This window comes from Coloeus monedula (genome assembly GCF_965178545.1).
Source record: "Coloeus monedula genome assembly, chromosome: W".
NCBI lineage: Eukaryota > Metazoa > Chordata > Aves > Passeriformes > Corvidae > Coloeus > Coloeus monedula.
In genome coordinates, this window is record NC_138821.1 from 1,565,678 (window position 1) to 1,586,228 (window position 20,551).

Consider the following 20,551-nt stretch of genomic DNA (forward strand, 5'->3'; position numbering starts at 1 on the left):
GCTCGCTCCACCAGGCGCTGCGCGGGGCAGGGCAGGCTCCTGCCTTGCCTTGCTCCATCGCCAACACCGCAGATCGCATCGCTCCGTCCGCACGCGGGAACTGCATCGCTGCTGCTGGCAGAGCACTCGGTCCACATGGCCTGGGTCGCACGGTCCGTGAGGCATGCTTCCCTTTGCCAAGACACTTAGAAAGCCTCGAGCAGCCTCGAGAGGTAGCATGGGCGATCTAGCACTTTAGTAGCTCTAAAATCGGTACCTGTATCAGCTGCAAAGCAAATACCATCAGCAGAAGCAAAGAGGGAGAAATATAGCTCTCTGCTCACTCAATTTCCCGCAGTTAGAAGCTTTCAAAAGAAACAGACAACAAGAGATGTTCACAGGAAGGTAGCTGAGCCAAGAGAGGGTGGGACCTCCCTCAATCGTCTCTTTTATTTAGTGAAGGGGAAAGGGGAGGACTGGGGGCGGACCCAGGGTGACCGGCCAATCAGACACTGCTAAAGAGTTTGAGTTACATTTGGTTTTGCCAGCGCTTAGAACAAAGAAGCTCAGAGCACATGGGCAGGAGCACGTGTCTTTGGGAGGGGGAGGGGAAGCTCAGAACAGGCAGCAACAATTCCCTATTTTCTTTTCTTTAAAGCTGGGTTGTAACTCTTAGTAACTTAAAAGTGCATAGAACAGTAACAAAACAACAGTGCAAAACATGAGTGCAAAACGGTGCAACTTAAGGGATTAACATCAAAATCTGCAGTAGGGGGTTTACATGGGGGTACAAAATCAGGATCCTTTTTACGGCGTCTGCTCCAGGAAGTTTTAACCTCCTTAACTCTTGAGGAAGTGACATAAGGTTTTACCCATTTCCCTGGGATCCACCTCAGTCCTTGAGGGGTAGACAAACTGGCATACCCATGTCCCCAAGCTACAAGTTTGTATGGTCCTTGGAGTGTTTGAGTCTCTGGGTCCCGGATCAGGACTTCTGGATTTTCCTTCAGTTTCTGTCTCCCAGTGTTCTGGAAATGACAATAGATGGGAGGGTTTGGATCCTCAAAGGTGCCATTCAGGAAGTTTATGGTAAACAGTGCTTTGCTGAGTCTGAGGACAGGTGAGTTGAGTTTGGTGGTCCCTGACTGTTGTAGCAGCATTCGCTTGAGGGTTTGATGGGCACGTTCAACAATGCCTTGTCCAGTTGGGAATACCTGTAACATGTCGAAATCCCAACTGCTGACGAAAGTTTTTAAACTCCTGAGAGGTGTAGGCAGGTCCATTATCAGTTTTTATCTCCTCAGGTATACTGAGCACAGCAAAAGCTTGGACAAGATGTTTTTCAACATCCTAAGCTTTCTCACCTGCATGTGCAGAGGCATACATAGCACCAGAGAAGGTATCAGTAGAAACGTGAACGTATTTTAACCTCCCAAATTCAGGGAAATGTGTGACATCCATTTGCCACAATTCACCGCTATTAATGCCTCTGGGATTGACCCCCATGCCCAGTGATGGAAGCTGTAGCTTCTGGCAGTTGGGACATGTTGCCACTATTGCTTTTGCCAGTGTCCGCGACAGATGGAACATGCGGATAAGAGCAGGAATATTTTGATGGTACATGGCATGGCTTAATTTTGTTTGTTCAAAAACTTGGGGGAGCTTTGGTAAGTCGGCTGATAGAACTATGTCTGCTGGAATAGCCAGAGCATCAGCTCTATGATTACCCTCTGCAATAAATCCTGGCAGGTTTGTATGCGATCTCAGATGCATGACAAAATAGGGATGCTCTCGGTGGGAAACCAGATACATTAATTTTGAGAGCAAATCATAAATTTTCTTGTTTGAGATTTCTTTTAGGAGAGCATGCTCATCTCTAACAGTTACTCCAGCTACATATGCTGAGTCTGTGACTAAATTAAAGGGTTCTTTGAACCTCTCAAATGCTCTAACGACGGCTGCTAGTTCAGCTACTTGTGGTGATTCCTGGATTACCTTGATGTCAGATTCCCACTTTTGCGTTTTTGGGTTTTTCCATGTGACCACAAACTTTTTTTACTTTTTCCTGAAGCACGGGTAAAAAGGGTAATCTCATCGAGGGGTTTTCTACTTTGAATCTCTCGAGGGATGAAAGAGAATGGCAGATTAAACGTGTTATGTTTTGGGTAATGATTGGAGATTTGGCCTGAGTAACTATCTAATGCAAATTGTAAGTTCACATTATTTTGGTGATCTAATGCGTCAGTTGTTACAGGTAAGTAGATGCATGCAAAGTCACATCCTGCCAGGGTGCGGAGCCTTGCTCTACCCTTCATGATAATTTTTGCCATTAGTTCTTGTGGCTGTGTGATGGTTTTAGGAGGTCGGAGTGGAAGGAACACCCATTCAATTATGATGAGGGGTTCCTTCTGCTCTTTGTCCCACTGAAATATGAAGCCGTGAAAGCGTGGTACCTTCCCTAGAATGACAAGCTTAAAGGGTAGGGAGGGCTGACACCGTTGTGCTTGTCTGGTGGAAATTGTCTCTTGTATCTTTTTGAGAGACTGCCTTGCCTCTTCTGTCAGGGATCTAGGGGATGCTGGACCGCCTTCCCCTTTTAACAGGTTTGCAAGAGGAGCTACATCCTCTGTGGTGTGTCCTAACCACGACCTTAAATACTTCAGTGTCCCACAGAGCTGTTGCAATTCTACTAATGTTTTTGGGTTATTATTAATGGTGACAAGTGTTGGGGTGATAGAGGTTTCTGTGATTTTGAGTCCGAGGTACTTCCAAGGGCTTGTTCTCTGCATTTTTTCAGGTTGTAATTCAAAGCCCTTGGCCTCTAGGGCCTCAATCACCATGTTAAGGGTCTGCTCGAGATACTGAATATTGGGAGCACACACCAGCACATCATCCATGTAATGTAGGACGATGGCTTTCTCTGCTTTAGCATGGATGGGAGATGGAATTTTAGCAATATACTCTTGGCAGAGAGTTGGGGAATTTTTCATACCTTGGGGAAGGACAAGCCAATGATAACGTTCCATGGGAGTTTCACGATTAAGAGATGGTACAGAAAATGCAAATCGAGGGGCATCTGCAGGGTGCAGTGGAATATGAAAGAAGCAATCTTTAATGTCAAGAACAGCTAAATGCCAATGTTGTGGGAGCATTGAAGGTGATGGCATACCTGGTTGAAGGGGTCCCATGTCTTCAATAACCTTATTAACTTCCCTAAGATCTTGGAGAAGTCTCCATCTGTTCTTTCCCGGTTTTTGTATTACAAACACGGGTGTGTTCCATGGGCTGTTAGTTGGAACTATATTTCCTTTAGCCCATTGTTCAGCTACTAATGTTTTGAGTGCCTCTAAGTTTTCTTCTTTTAGCGACCACTGGTTAACCCACACTGATTCATCTCTTATCCAAGTTAATTTATGTGGATAGCACACTGCTCCAGTGGCCTGCAAGGGAAATTTTGGATGTCTAGGAGTGATATCAATTTTTGTTCCCCACTGAGACATGGCATCCCTTCCCCAAAGGGTGAATTTGGTGTCTAGGATATATGGACGAAGTGTCGCTATTTGTCCTTCAGGACCTTCAATTTGAATGGTGTTTTTGGATTGCTTTGCAATTTGGGTACCTCCAGTCCATTGTATGATGCCCTGAGATTGCAATTCCCATTGCACAGGCCACTTATCAAATGGAATGACAGACACATCGGCAGCTGTGTCTATCATTCCCATGATACTGATTTTATGTGATTTGTGACTGAGCTTACATTCTATTACAGGTTTGTCGTTTCCCAAAACCTCAGTCCAACAGATGGCTGAGATATGACCATCTGTGGGCAGGTATTTGGGCAGTGGAATGGCCTGTGCAATGACTTGACCCTTTGGCATAAAGTACGGTGGATATATACATTGTACAGTTAGGTTAGAACACCCGTTATTATCCACTTTCATGAGTGTGGGTGTAGCCTCTATCTCAGCAGGTGTTTCCCGAGTGTCCCCAATAACAAAAAGGTATGTAAAGTGTGGCAGGTGGTCCACAGTCTGGAATATGGGTATTACAGTCTGTTTGTTGTTGTTGAAATGGTGTGCTTTATCACAGGTTACCTTAAACCTGAGTCCAGAAGTCCAAGTTGCTTTGTCTGCAGCCCTATTTATGTCCGAACATGGAGCTGTTAGGATGCGTTGGGTTGCTCGTTTCCCTGCTGTTGACCTGGGGAAAGAGTCTTTGAAGAGTTTTTATCAGCAGTTATAATCGCTCTGCAATTGCGAGCTACATGTCCCTTTTTCTGACAACGATAGCATATAAGGTTACCACGCGATTGAGTTTCCCCTGTTCCCGTAGCATTCTCCACAACCTCCCCACCCATCCCCACTTTTTTCAAAAAGGGAACAGCTGTGTTCAGCTGCACCTTCTTTGTACAGACTTCGAGGATGGATTCAACAGTAGGAGGAGAATGCAGAGTGAGGATGACTTGTTTGCAAGCATTATTCGTATTAACTTGGAGAAGTTCGAGTAGGAGTGCTTGTCGGAGGTCAGGATTAGGGACCTGGGAAAAGATTGCTTTACGCAAACGGTTATAAAAGTGAATAATATTTTCATTTGGCAATTGCTTGATGTTGGTATAATGAGAATTAGGAGTTTGAGATGGTAGTAATGTTAAGGCCTTTTCAGCAGCACGTGTGATTTCAGTAAGAACTGGACGAGGGATAAGCATTGCTTGGTTTTGAAGATTTGCCATATTATTGTCACCAGATAAAAGGTCTAATGTGATATAATTATTCTCAAAGTCCAGGTAATTATCTGGAGTTTGCCACAAAATTTTTAATAAATCAGATAAAATTATTTTCCGTTGCTTTTTCCACATCATAAAATCACCAGGTGTGAGAAGATTTTGCATAATTGTAATTAAATCATGAGGTACATGTAAGTGAGTTGCAAAAGTAGCACTTAAAAGGCTCTTAAAATAATTACTATGCATTCCAAACTCCTGAATTGCCTTGCACAAATCCTTAATATTAGAATAAGAAAAGTGTTTCCAGTCAGGGTTTGCTCCATTGCTAGTACGAGAGTGTAGTAGAAGCAGTTGGAGTTACTTCCTGGTAGCCATGGGTTCCAGGATTTAGAAAGGTAGTCACATGATTGTGGGAACTTGGGGTGGGACAATGGGAAGCAGGGGCGGGGAGTGGAGGGGCAGGGGTGGGGAGTGGAGGTGGGGACGCGGCCGGAGGCGGCTAGGGGTTGGGGGCGCGGTTGTGGGAGGCAGGGGCGGTACTTGAGCCATGGGTGGGAACAGACGGAGGGGTGAAACACGACGCTGTGGGGGTGGGGTTAGGGGTGGGGTCAGGTTGTGACGCAGGAGTGGGAGGGGATGGGGACAAGAAGGGATTTGTGGGGTGGGGGAGAAAGGGATTGTGGGAGGTGTAGTTTGGAGATGAAGAAACATTGCGTCCGCCATTATTGGAGACAAACAAACTCGGAGAAAAGGGGTTGGTGGGAGGGGGTTTTTCCCGGGCTGCGAGCACATGGCAATGGCTGTCCCTGGGAACAAAGAGATCAGGGGAGAAGGGGTTTTTACGCGCGCTTGAAACATGAGGGCTAGAAACTGGGGACAAAGGGGTTGGAGAAGAGGGGTTGGAAAGGTCCTGGGATGGGCTCCGGATTCCCGTCCAAGGCAGGGTGCTGAGGAAACACGGGTGAGCCAGAAGGACGATAGCTCTCCTGTGCTGAGAAGCAGTCTGCTCTAGCTGTGTTTTCCAGCGTAGGGGAAGAGGGGTCAGGGACACAGGGGTTGGAAGAGGGTATAAGGGAATTAACAGGGGGCTTTTGCAGAGGCTTTTCATGTACTGCTTTTTTCTCCGGCAAAGTATAACTTAGTAACAGGAGAGGAAAGAATTTTGAAACTGTTTCGTCTCCTGCATGCCTAAGAGAGGAGAGTTTTGTCCCCACCTTATCCCAAAATTCAGCAGATCTTATGTCCTCGGAAGTCAGATTAGGAAAGTACTGAAAAAGCCATTGTACAAAAGATTGAACTCGATTTTTAGGGTATTTATGCCCAGTACAAGAAGGGTAGCTTTGAACTTGGTGGTATATTTCTCTATGTTGTGCAGAAACATTAGATCCCATTATGAAAGCAACACCACAAACCTCAACCCCTAATCGCAAAAAGGAGGGAAAAAAAAAAAAAAAAAAGAGAAAGTTTAAGCTTAAGACAGGAGCCCCTAAACCAGCAGGGAAATACTCACCAGAATTCTGGATTCACCACCGGAAAGCAGGTCCGGAGAAAAAAAAGCATGTGAGAAGGGTCTTCTGCTTATCAGCCGTTCTCTCGCCACGTGGTGTGGGGGAGGGTACAGGCTGAGGCTGACTGGTGCAGAGCTAACTCCAGCAGACACACAGCTGTTGGGACACTCTAAAAGTCTCTCAGAACTGAGGTTCAGCGATAGCACGTTGGGCGCCAAATGTGGAAGGTATCATTCAGCTTTTAACCGGCTAGGCTAGTGCTTTAATGCCTTAGAAAGCCTCGAGCAGCCTCGAGAGGTAGCATGGGCGATCTAGCACTTTAGTAGCTCTAAAATCGGTACCTGAATCAGCTGCAAAGCAAATACCATCAGCAGAAGCAAAGAGGGAGAAATATAACTCTCTGCTCACTCAATTTCCTGCAGTTAGAAGCTTTCAAAAGAAACAGACAACAAGAGATGTTCACAGGAAGGTAGCTGAGCCAAGAGAGGGCGGGGCCTCCCTCGATCGTCTCTTTTATTAGGAGAAGGGGAAAGGGGAGGACTGGGGGCGGACCCAGGGTGACCGGCCAATCAGACACTGCTAAAGAGTTTGAGTTACATTTGGTTTTGCCCGTGCTTAGAACAAAGGAGCTCAGAGCACGTGGCAGAAGCAAGTGTCTTGGGGAGGGGGAGGGGAAGCTCAGAACAGGCAGCAACATTTCCCCATATAGGGATTGGTCTCCTCGGGGTTTGCGGAACATGCAAAGCCTCACTATGCACCATATCTCCCTTGACTTCGTCCTGTTTCCCCACTAAACAATCTCTTAGCAGTTAAGAGTCCCTCTCAGAAAAGGTCTTAATACATTAAGATTCATCTCTGCAGAGGCTGGGATATCTCCATCTGCACATTTGTGTTTTGCCTGCAAACAGGCGGTTTTTGTAGCAGCAGCAGAGATTATATTAGCTGACTGCATAGGTGTTGAAGCAGGTTTTCCTTTTTCCATAATATTAATTCCTTCTGCCCAATATGCTGTGGAGGTACAGGAAGCCTGACAATGTGAAAAAACCCTGAGAGGCAAGAACGAAAGATTACACACGATCTGAAAATAGGAAAGGCATCCTGTTTCTTTGAAGCCTGCAAACCTTGAGAAAACTAACAAACTATCAGGCCGATGGATTTATTACAGGCCTGTAACCGGGTTGCATGCGAAGGACTGAACAAAGATTGTCACACTAAGAGTATAAGTTCTGTCTTAACTCTGCAATAAACAGATTCATTTTACTCTCAGCTTGTGAGTCTCATTCATACACCACAAATGGCTCCCGATTAACAGGGACATCATTACTACTGACGTGATCCAGTCCAGTGGTGTACCCTGACCAAACCAACTGTGGGTGTGTTCAGCTGATCACCAAGGAGCTCCTTTCATTGCTGGTGTCTTGGGGTGACTTTGTGATGTGTATCCCCTATCGCTGCCCCATGCACAGAAATTAATTTTGTGCCTTTCTGTGCCTTTAAACTGAGCCTGAGAGGGGGGAGGAAAACCTGAGCAAAACTTTTTCAAAGCAGTTTGCAGCTTGTTCAAGGTAACACAGAGATAGAGACTTTTTTTTTCAGCTGCAGCAGCAGAGTGAGAGTGGGGATGATGCCATGAAGATTTATTGCCTTTTCTTTTATACCCCTGTTATACCTTTTTTACAACTTCTGTATTCCTAGTGCTTTTTCCCTACATTCTTGGACTTGTTTATTCAGCTAGGAGACTAAACATTTTAGAAGCTTCGTAGCTAGGGATCAGTATGCCCCAGACCCCAAGGTCCTCTCCAGAACACATTCTGTAAACCAAGATAGAACCATCCAGGGGAAGGCTCCTTGGGGAGGGGGGCTCACTTGAGCCTCTCATTGAGGAACCTTTGATAGATATGCTAATTAGTAAAACCTATAATGTTATACCCAATCTTTGGGGAGATACTCGGCGGGGTGCATCTCGATGCATATGACCTGAATGTGTGCACCTAAGGATCCTTAAAATAAATACCAATGTAAAATCCCTTTTCCCCTTCTAACCATGTATGACTCTTGATTTTAAGACCAAGAAAAGGCATCAGGGAAAGCACCCTGCTTGCTTTCCAACCAGTTTTTCAGCTCCTTTTTTTCTCCGGAGAGAGACGGAGAGTTGAACTTTTGTTTTCCTGGGACTTTGTTTTTTTCCTTTTTTTCTCTGCTGGACTGTTTCAACATCAAAATACATCGGGAGGAATTTCCACCGAGGCCCTGGCCCTGGAGATGGGCCTGCCACCCTGTCCCAGCTCCAAGGAGGGGGAGAGAGAGATCTACAGAAGGACTCTGAAATTTTCCCAGGTTTCTCTCAGCAGAGCGAGAGGTTTTATTATTTAGCATCATTATCCTTTTCCCATGTGTTTGTTAAATAAATAGTTTTTATCTCTTTCACTTTCCTTCAAGGAAAAAGTTTCTTTTTTCCCAAACCTGGTGGGGGAGGGCTGATTGTAACCTGCCTTCTCTCAGAGGATATATTTCTAAATTTGGCTGAACCAACACAGCTGGCTATAGAACAGGTTAGCCTTTGCAAACAGTCAGGAAGCATTTCTTATAATGGGGCAAAGCACAGTGAAATCCCAAAAACTGCATAAAGACTGCCTGTTGCACATCATCAGGGAACAAGGATATAAACTCCAACCCCAAAGACTCATACAGCTACTTATATGGGTCAGACAATTTTGTCCGTGGTACCCATCAGATGGGTCCTATGACCTTACTCACTGGCAAAAGGTTGGTGAATGTTTACAAACCCACCAAATTACTCATCATGATGTCCACCCTGATGATATTATTACTTGGTGTGTGATATATTTGGCTTTGCAAAAATTTAAGGACGCAGACCATGTCCTTGCGGATGCTCCGCCTGCATTGCTGTCATATACTGTTGTTTTTGTTAATGAAACATCAGCTGAGGAGAATAATCTGGAAAAAGAGGATCTGTTTGATCCCAGCCCTATTGACTCTGGACAAGAACCAGATTGATATCCTCCTCTAGCCCCAGTACATGCTATGGCAGCAGCTGCTCCTAGCACAGAAGAAATACTACAAACAGCACGCAAAAAAGGCTGCAGCAAATACTTCACATATTCCAACACCATCTTATACCTCATCCTATTCCTCTAGTAACTATGATGAGGAAACAATACCACCTATAGGACCTGAACCAGAAAGGCTTATACAGAAATGCTGGAGGCAAGCGTTGGAGGAGGGCGATATTGAATTTTTTCAAGCAATGCCTGTTGTATATTGTAATCAAAACCCACATCACGAAAAATTGTCATATGAGATGGTAAAGGAACTGAGGAGATCAGTGAAAGAAAATGGTTTACATTCCTCCTTTACTATGAATTTATTGGATGAAATTGCAGAAGGACATACCGTGTTACCAGTGGATTGGAAATCTCTTTTTAAGACAATTTTGACAGGAGGACAATACTCTATCTGGTGGATTGAATTTGTAGATTTGGCTCAAACTCAGGCGTTGAATAATGGTAATCAACAACCACCCATTAATATCACTGCATCACAGCTCTCTGGCACAGACATGTACGCTACTATTTGGGCACAATTAAGGCTCCCCCCCCAAGCGTGGGATCAGTCTATTGTTATTGCCATGCATGCACTATGAAAAGTACCCAATGGAAAGAAATTAGAGTCTGGTTTTGCTGCTGTGAGGCAGGGGCCTCAGGAACCATACATTACCTTTATTGATCAATTACAATCCGTCATTAGGGGGAAAATTGATATGCAGGAAGCAGCTGATGCTGTCTTAAAATCTCTTGCTTATGAAAATGCTAACAATGACTGTAAAAAAGCCCTGGACCCGATTCGTAACCTGTGGTGGCCGGTGAACATACATTACAAGGGACAGAGAGCTCTCAGTAAGACAAGTCCCTAGTACCGAAAGAATCACTTTATGTTAGAGTGACCAAAAAGGCATCTCCCAGGATGCATTGTTCTGTTATGTTAATCTACCCCAGTTTGAATTCCCCGGTTGGCTGTTAGCCTCTACCCCTCGTCACTCCCCCAGAGCTTCCCCATTGGTCCCCGTTCCCTAGTCCCATCTTTTCCCCTCCCCCGGATAAAACTGCGAGTTTCGGGATTATGTTTGTATTTGCCTCTGCAACCTTCAACAGTGTAAAAGCAATAAATGCTTCTGCCAGAATGCACGCAAGTACCCTTCTCGACTCTTTGCTACCGACTATATTACTGAACTCACCCGTGCGTCTGTGGGTGGACGCATATGCCCCACAAAGCTGGGGCAGGGACAGTAATAGTAACCCTGCTGATGTTGAGCTTTCTGATTATATCAAGGCACGCGCTAATATTGGCTTGGAACAATTTAAAGCACAACTAATTGCTACTGCGATAGCCCAACAACTGCAAGTGGCCAGAGCAGCTATTAAGTGCTTTGAATGCAGGGAGCTAGGACATATTAGGAAGCAATGTCCAAAGGGACAAAGAGGCAATAAAAAGCCCAGTAAACCCTGTCCTCACTGCCAAAAAGGGTTTCATTGGAGCAATCAATGCCGGTCTAAATATGACAAACATGGCAACCTTCTCCCACAACAGAGAAACTTGAAGGGGGGCGCAGAGTCCGGTGCCCCCCAATCCAATGGGAACACACTCAATCGGACACCAATACAAGCACAAACTGTGCAAGGGGCACCCCTGGGAGTCCCGGCCTGGACATGGCCCTCAGTGCTACCACAACCCTGAATGATACCTCAGTTCACCTGCTGCCCACCTCTGTGTGCGGGCCACTGCCATTTCAAACACGTGCTTTACTCCTGGGACACTCCTCTACCAACCACACAGGACTATTTATATTACCAGGAATCATTGATGCTGACTATAAAGGGGAAATTAAAATCATGGCTTGGACACCTCATCCTCCTTGTACTGTGGCACAGGGAAGCCAACTGGCACAATTAATACCGCTGCCAGCAATTCCCTGTTCAGCACCGATCTTACAGCAACAACGACATGCAGGAGGATTTGGGAGCACAGGCACCCCACAAATATTTTGGTCAAAAGTCATAGGGGTACAACAACCATTACTCACTTGTCAAATAGAATCTTTTACAGGTTTAATCGGCACTGGAGCAGCTGTTTCCATCATATCCTGAAAAGAGTGGCTCCCCGAGTGGCCTCTGGCACCTTCAACTGCGATCGTTGCAGGTGTTGGAGGTCAGCAGATTCCCTGCCAATCCACAAAGGAACTGAAAATCATCAGACCGGAGGGCAAGACTGCCACCTTGCAACCATATTTACTCCCCAACCTGGTCACTCTGTGGGGGCGAGACCTGATGACGCAACAGGGTTTGATCATTTCAACACATTTTTGACAGAGGCCATTGATGAAAAGCCACTTCTTAAACTGACTTGGCTTTCAAACAGGCCAATTTGGATAAACCAATGGCCCCTGAAAAACGAGTGGCTTCATAAAGTCCGGATCCTTGTAAAAGAACAATTACATTTGGGTCACATAGCCCCTTCCACCAGCCCATGGAATACACCTATTTTCATTATTCCTAAGAAACTGGGAAAGTGAAGGCTTTTACAGGATCTCAGGGCAATCAACACAGTTATTTCACCTATGGGGGCATTGCAGCCAAGAATACCTAACCCCACAATGATTCCAGAACATTGGGAATTAGTGATAATTGGTTTAAAAGACTGCTTTTTTAGAATTCCTTTGCATCCTGACGATGCACCTAAATTTGGCCTTTTTTTGCCATCTGTCAATCATGAGACCCCCATGGAATGATAGCACTGGGTTGTGCTACATCAGGGTGTGGAAAACAGTCCTACTATCTGTAAATTCATCATTCACTCAGAGATACAACCAGTGAGGCAAAAATATCCATCTGTTTTGATGTATCACTATATGGACGATATTTTAATTGCTTCTGACAACTCCACATTATTGCGTGACTGTCTTGCTGCTTTAAAGGTAACGCTTGCCAGCAAAGGCTTGTGCATAGCCACAGAAAAAATCCAAACAGAACCTCCCTGGAAATACCTGGGTTTCAAATTATTAGAGACAACAGTCACCCCACAGCCAGTAACCCTAAAAACTGACATACACACATTGAACGATTTGCAAAAGCTATTAGGCACTATTAACTGGATTTGCCCTATATTGGGAATCACCACAGAAGAATTATCACCCTTATTTCAATTGTTAAAAGGGGATCCAGACCTCTCTTCCCCTAGGCAGTTGACAAAAACTGCCCCAAAGGCTTTAGAGACTAAGTGATAAAATCAACGAGTCTTTTGCCACACTTCAAAACCCAGATTTGCCTTTGCGGCTGTTCTTGATTTTGCAATCTTTCCAACCCTATGCTCTTATTGGTCAATGTGATGTACAAGAACATAATCTCTGGCTATTAGAATGGGTTTTTCTGCCACACACCTTTTCAAAAACTGTAACCACTCAACTTGAGATGCTTATTCAACTGCTGTCGATGGGACGACTCCAATGCCAGAGCCTGACAGGATATGATCCGGCAGTAATACATCTCCCTATTACTGCAGCAGAATTAGAGAATCTGTTCAGGAATTCACTGTCATTTCAAATTGCCCTTGAGGACTACAATGGACAATTTTTTTCACACAATGCCTCTACATGCCCTGCGACAATCCTTCAAAGAACTCCCCTTCCAACAGCAAAGATTACAAACGAAAACCCCTATCCCTGATGCAAAGACTGTTTTCACTGACATATCAGGAAAGACACACAAAGCTGTCACCCTGTGGAAAAATGATAAGAGACAGTGGGAACATTCAATAACCTTTCAAACTGGATCTACCTAGCTAGTCGAACTAGAAGACATGGTAGAAGCATTTTGCCTTTTTTCACAGGAATCTATTAACATTGTCATTCTCTTTATGTTACACGCATCGTTGAGAGAACTGAGCATTCATTCCTGAAGGAAGTCTCTAACAAAGATCTTTTTGTGTTGTTAACCACTCTGTACAACTTTTTACTTCGAAGGTCTTATGAATATTACATTCTGCATCTTAGGTCAGACATCACTCTGCCTGGACCTATAGTGGAAGGTAATGCAAGGGCAGATGCCCTTGCCATGACAGTCACTATACCACAAAAGTTAGGGCAGGCAAAACTTTCTCACGATTTCTACCATCAAAATGCCTGAGCACTGGCAAAAGAATTCGATCTAACTTTGCCACAAGCACGAGATGTAGTGAACACTTGCTCACAATGTCAGCAGACTCTTTGCCACAAACATTAGGTACAAACCCACAAGGGTTGAAACCTAATGACATTTGGCAAACAGATGTAGCACACATATCTGGCTTTGGGACTTTTAAATATGTCCATGTTTCTATTGATACCTTTTCAGGATTCATAGTAGCAATATCACACAAAGGTGAGAAATCAAGAGATGCCACCCCACATTGGCTCTGTGCCTTCTATGCAATGGGAGTGCCCCAACAGATAAAAACAGATAATGGACCCACATATACATCTCATAAAACACAAGAATTCTTCCACACTTGGGGTATCAAACACATCACAGGTATTGCCCATTCCCCAACAGGGTAAGCCATAGTGGAAAGGGCACACTATACATTGAAAAACATGCTACAGAAACAAAAAAAGGGGAATCCAGTAGGCATGCTCCCTCAAAAACAGCTTGACAAAGCAACCTATGTTTTAAATTTTTTGAATCTCTCCACTAGAGATGACTTAAGCGAGCATAAAAGGCTCCTTGGTCAGACTGATGATGGAGACAGAGTTTACCCAAAAGTTACATACAAAGATGTACATAGTGGTCAGTGGAAAGGTCCAGTTCCACTGTTAGTTTGAGGGAGGGGTTATGGATGTGTTTCTTTACCTACAGGACCATATTGGCTCCCAGCGAGATACATCAAACCCAGCCAAGGACATCAACAATGAATCTTGTCTTTCTTCTGCTATGCTGCCATCCAGTGGCAGAAGGAAGAATCTACAGGGCCCACATCATTTAACCTCCACTGTTTCAGCCTCTGACCTGGTGGGATCCAGAGCCTCCCCTCAGCAACAATGAAACAGAATGGATAGGAGGAACTTGGCTTCCTCCCCTAGACCAAGATATTGTAGATACATATAGTATTAATACTACTTTTGTTACTGATTTACTGCCTATATGTTTAACATGGAATCAAACAAGTACCTTGTCATAGGTTAGCAAGCATAGTCCCGGAAAGGATGTCCTTGCTAAGGGGTGCTTACAGTTTCCTCTGGCAACTGATAGAACCTATCAGCTGGCCAGTTTGAATATGGACAATTCTCTAAGCCACTTAAAGTTGTGACCACCTCTGTGATCCACATTTAAGAATAGGCAAACTCCCCCTCCAAGCTCTCTCTCGTTTCCGGCGCTGGGACAGGCGGCTGCAGGCCCCGTGTGGGGGTCAGCAGGCCCGGCCAGGCCCTGCTTGGGCCAGGCCGGGCCAGGCCACGGCCATCCTGGAGCCGATGGACCTGTTCCAGCCGTGGAACCCCCCCCCACTGCCTTGCCGTGGGCAGCCGGAGCGGCTCGGCTCTCCCCCCTCTCCACTGTGATAAGAAAGATTCAACATTCCAGCTGCAAAGCTGCAAGGCCGAGGTGAGATTAACCCTTTTACTGCTGTGAAGAGCTGAAAACCCTAGGGAAGAGAGAGAGGAGATGCTTAAAGCTGAAATTCTGTTGTGAAGCTATGATATATCAGAGTATCCCATTGTAATTCCATGAAGATATGGGGGGTGGAGTGTTCAACTCGTAAGCAAAAGCACCTGCGCCGAGATAGGCGGATGCTGACGCAGCTGTAATTTCATGAGAAGTTTGGACAGGGAGAGATGAACCAGATGAGGACTTTTGCTCCAAACGGGAAAGGAGAAAACCTCAGTCCCTAGAGATGCTCCCAGAGATAGTCCTAACGATGAAGATGATGAAAACCCTTTGCTCCCAGGGAAGGAGAAGGGCCTCTGTTTTTGTTTCTGAACGGTTCAACCTTAAAGTTGTACCCCAAAAACCTTCAAGAGTGGACCCTCGAAAGCAGTTGCGGGAAAAGCTGCAAGTCGGAGGAAGGGACTCACACGCAGGCAGAGGGACTCCTCTTCCTAAATGGACTGAACAATATTTGGAAGTGGGCGGCTGTCTCGTTGCGATACTGTTTTCATAGCACGAGCAAGAAGAGACTTCTCTTTCTAAATGGACTGAACAAGGTTATTATGGAAGTGGTAAACAGACTGAACATCTCAAGGGTTGTCTTTTTACATAGTGGGAGAAGGGAGGAAGGTGGGGGGAGGAGGAGAGTTCTGAAGGTGGTATAATTTTTTTCCCCCTCTTTTAGGTCTGTTAATAAACTTCTTTATATTCTTTCAAGTTTGGTGCCTGCTTTGCATTTCTCCTAATTTTTATCTCACAGCAGATAAACAGTAATGAGTATTTTGGACCAAACCACTACACTAAATTGGTGTTTCCGCCCGGTTACAAACCGAACCCGTGACATACCTCTTTACCTTGTGCTAACTTCTTTATGCAATTACATTTAATATATGTACACTCAGACAATGCAAGAAAATTGACTGCTATTACATTGCCGGCCATTCTGTCTACCTCCAACAAATCTGTGGATGCCACCTCCACCTCATTTCCCCAGATGTCATTTTACGCCCATCTCCAATTGATACATGGAAAAGACTCCACTACTGGAATAAGTAGTAAAGTAGGTATGCTTATTCTAGCACTGGGACACATGGGGGATAATTCCTCCAAAGTCATGCGTGCTGACAGCTGCATTCAGCTTGGCATATATCGGGTTACAAGTTCCATATTCATTGTTTCCCAATACGCCTATACATATTCATTACCTAGCCCTGCCTAGCCTCGCCTCGTATTACAATGAGCCCAAAAGTCATTTACATCTGCATTGCGCTTGCGCAGTGCTGTCTGGTGGTCGTGGGCGGGGGTCTCTGGTATGAAGTAAGAGTCCTCCTCAGATGAAGTAAGGAGTCTTCCTCATTCTGAACTTTTCACCTTGCTTCCCTGCGCATGCTCTTTATGTCCCTGGCCCAAGTCCAAACTTCAAGGCTGGTTTAAGTTAGTTTTAGGTTCGAAAACAGGATCTTTGGTCAAGATTCCTTCCCATTATCAATAGTCTTATATCTTCTCATTCTGCTTTGGTAGGCACAATAAGTGTTGAGCAAACTGTATGCACGGTTTTTAACAAACAGCTTCTTAGCAAATCATTTAACCTCTGCTTTGCCCCTCCCCGATTCACAATATACAGCATTTGGAATGGACATCATGTATAGGACAACAGCCACAACAATTCTTACAGTATGGGAGGGTAATTGATTGGGGACCATATGGTATCTTTAAAGAAAATGGGACCAATGCAACCGTTCTCCCATCCCAAGAGGCAAACCACAGTATTGTTTGGCATGATTGTGGGATGGACAGATCATTAATTCAATATTATTTAGGTAATAATCAGTCCCTTGTGCACAAACATTTGTGGAAAATATTGTTACCTGCTTTTGGCTCTTGGAGTGAAAGCTCCTCTGGACTCAGGCCCAGAGAGAAACCAAAGCACAGGGGTTGAATTAAAGCCTTTGGACAAGCTGAAATACATTAAGCCACACCAAAGTGAAATAGAAATACAGATTTTTTAACTTTTAGTACAAATATATGCTAAGTGCATTTGATGCCATGAAGATTTTTGCCTTTTCTTTTATACCCCTGTTATACCTTTTTACAACTTCTGTATTCCTAGTGCTTTTTGCCTACATTCTTAGACTTGTTTGTCAAGCTAAGAGACTAAACATTTTAGAAGCTTCGTAGCTAGGGATCAGTGTGCCCCAGACCCCAAGGTCCTCTCCAGAACACATTCTATAAACCAAGATAGAACCATCCAGGGGAAGGTTCCTTGCGGAGGGGGGCTCACTTGAGCCTCTCATTGAGGAATCTTTGATAGATATGCTAATTAGTAAAACCTATAATGTTATACCCAATGTTGGGGGGACAGACACAGAGATAGACTCGGCGGGGTGCATCTCGATGCATATGACCTGGATGTGTACGCCTAAGGATCCTTAAAATAAATACCAAGGTAAAATCCCTTTTCCCCTTCTAATTGTGTATGACTCTTGATTTTAAGACCAAGAAAAGGCATCAGTTGCTGGCGACCACGAAGGGACCCTAAAGACCTTGAAACTCGCAGTCTTGGGTTGGAACACATCTTGCTTTGCCCCTCTCTTTGCCGGCAAATTACAGAGGGGCCGGAGCAACAATCTAAGACTGTGACCAGGACTTTAGGACCCAGCACGGAAAGGCAGAAGCACGGAAAGAGGTGAGTGAAAAGGGGATCAGTACCAATGAGACTGTGCTAGCACTAGGGAAGGAGATCTCCGAGGGGATTGGAAAGGTTGGGGGCACAGAAGCCCACAAAAGGGCTTAAACTTTTCCCCTGCAAACTGTGGAAAGGAGGGGACGCCCTCCGTGGAGTCCACAGGAGCCCAGAGGCTGTGCCCCACGCAGCTGCAGGAGTGGCTCAGAGGTTGGTTGGTTGGTTGGTTGGTTAGTTAGTTCAGACGTCGGGAAGTTGTGGGTTCGAATCCGTTTGAGACCAGATTTTCATGCGCGCGCATTCACTATTGCTAAAACTAGTTGCTTTTTAGTATTTTAAAGTGCTGTTTTGAAGTGTTTGTGTAGTAACCTAGATAAACTGCCTGGGAAATCGGAATTCCAAGGCCAGATTGCAGGCTGAATTCTGGAGTTAAGAGCTTTCCTCTGGCAGAGTTTTCCTGTCTGTGAGCAAACATGGGTGGTGTGAATGAAAAAAATCCCTCCTAACAGCCATTTAGAGCTGATAATAAAACATTGGAGATGGCTGACAGGGCGAAAAACTACTTTGGACACCCAAGAATTGATCAGACTGTCCACACGGGTTTGGCCGACTTTAAAATTAAGTCAAGGAAACTGGCCTCACTTTGGGAGTTTGGAAAATAACATCATTAATGACCTGATGGTAGAATTGAGATCATTACGTAGGTTGGATGAACTAAGATATGCAGAACTTTTTACTATGTATCTGAACAGGGAAGAAGCATATGTGGTAGACAAAAGTAATATAGAAACGACTTTGAGGAAGAGAAAGGGAAAGAAAAAGCCGCAGCAAGCTGACTCGTATACTAATACGGACAAAGAAATTGATATGACAGATACAGATATGGTAGCACCAGCTTTGCGCAATGGGGGGGGGGTCTCCCCACCCTGTTCAACCGTCGGGGCAGTCCGCACGGGGGGGGGGGTGGGGGAGCGGTGGCTCCGCCGCCGCCGCCGCCACCGACTCCACCGCCGGGGCAGCCCGCACAGGGGGAGATGGGGGAGCGGTGGCTCCGCCGCCGCCGCCTCCGCCGGCGGGGCAGCCCGCACAGGTGGGGGCGGGGGATGGGGGAGCAGTGGCTCCGCCGCCGCCACCGCCGCCTCCGCTTCCGCTGTCCCCGCCGCTGTCCGAGCGGGGGCAGGGGAGGGAGCAGGCGGCCAGCTCCAAGCCGGAGGAGCGGCGCTGGGCCCCCCCACCCCCAGCCTCGTCAGGGGCGGAGGGCGAGCGCGGAGGTAGAGGAGATGCGGATTGGCCACCGCCCCCTGACTTTTCCAGAGGCGGAGAAAGTGCAGACTGGCCACTGCTCTCTGACCGCCCCAGAGGCATAGAAGCGGCAGGTATGCCACCGCCTCCTGACTTTTCCAGAGGCAGGGAAGGGGTGGATTGGCCACCGCCCCCTGACCGCCCCAGAGGCGGAGAAGGGATGGATTGGCCACCGCCCCCTGACCGGTCCAGAGGCAGAGAAGGTGCAGATTGGCCGCTGCCCCCTGACTTTTCCAGAGGCAGAGACGGGGAAGGGGGAGGGGAAGGGGCAGGCTGGCCGCCTTTCCCCGAGTACCCTGAACACAGAAGTGAAGGTAGAAATGGACACGGACAATTGCGGCGGCATTCCCCAATACAGAGAACCGCAAGTTTCCGACCCAGAGACAGGAGGAGCCGCTCGCTCTCCCCACCCTGCGGCACAGGCAGTGTTAAAGCTGAGGGCAGACGGGATGGCCCCGACCCAGGCGGCTCTTACAGAGCTAGGGACGGGAGAACCTGCTTGCAGCCCCTGCCTCACTACCCCTCCACTGCCGCAAAGAGCGAGACGGTTCCTGATCAATATTCGCTTGGAACAAGTTTTAAAACCAATGAACCAATTTCAATTAAAAGCGAATGGGATTATTTTGATACAGATGGTTCTCACGGGAAGGGTGGTAGAAGGAGGGGCAGGATAGCCCGAGAAGCTATGAGAGCAGTCAGTCCCGTCGCTAAACACACAAGGTCCAAAACAGATAAGGGGGGGGGGGGGGAGGAAGAACTTGTATTAGAAGCACCTCTGAGACAGGCTGTGGGAAATCAAGAAGTCATTTATATAAAAGCACCATTTTCTCTTGGAGAATTACAGCAGTGGAAAAACTCAATTGGGAAGTACAGGGGCAACCCAGAGAGAGTAGCTATGCGTGTAGAAATGGCCATAAAATCCCAAAACCCAGACTGGGGTGATCTAAATGTTATGCTAGATGAATTACTGGATAAAACAGAGAGAGAAATGGTCAACAAAGCTGTTATATCTGCTATAGAAACTCAAATTGCAACTGGGAGTCTTCAAGGGTCAGTTAATGATATCTATCCCCTAGCAAACCCTAACTGGGATCCTGTTCCGGTTTGGCCAAATTAAGAAATATATATCCTCTGAGAGAAGGCACAACCACCCTTCCCCCCACCAGGTTCGGGAAAAAAATAAATTTTCCTTGAAAGAAAGTGAAGAAGATAAAACTATTTATTTAACAAACACACGGGAAAGGAAAATAATGTTAAATGGTAAAATCTTTCGCTGTAGAGGAAAAACCTGGGAAAGTGTTCGAGTCCTCCCTTTGGTCTCCTCGGAGCTGTGGCTTGGCCCAGGGCCAGGCCCTCTGTGCCCGGTGGATAGTGTTGAGAGTCTTTCTGAAGAATGGCTAAAGAGCAAAGGTCATGATAACACAGGAGGCTTAGAAAAGATGCAGACACTGAGTCCTTGAGCAAGAGGTTGCATAAATAACAGTGTGCATTCAGATAAGAAAGAAGACAGAAACCATATGGAAGAGAAAGATAAGACCACCGTGTTTGTAGATCCCACGGAATAGCTCCCACCAATGAGGAGCTCAACTTTTGCAATATGTATGAGCTAATTAAAGGTACTATAAGTAAGTGTAGTTTTGAAAAATAAATCGAGACTTGCTGA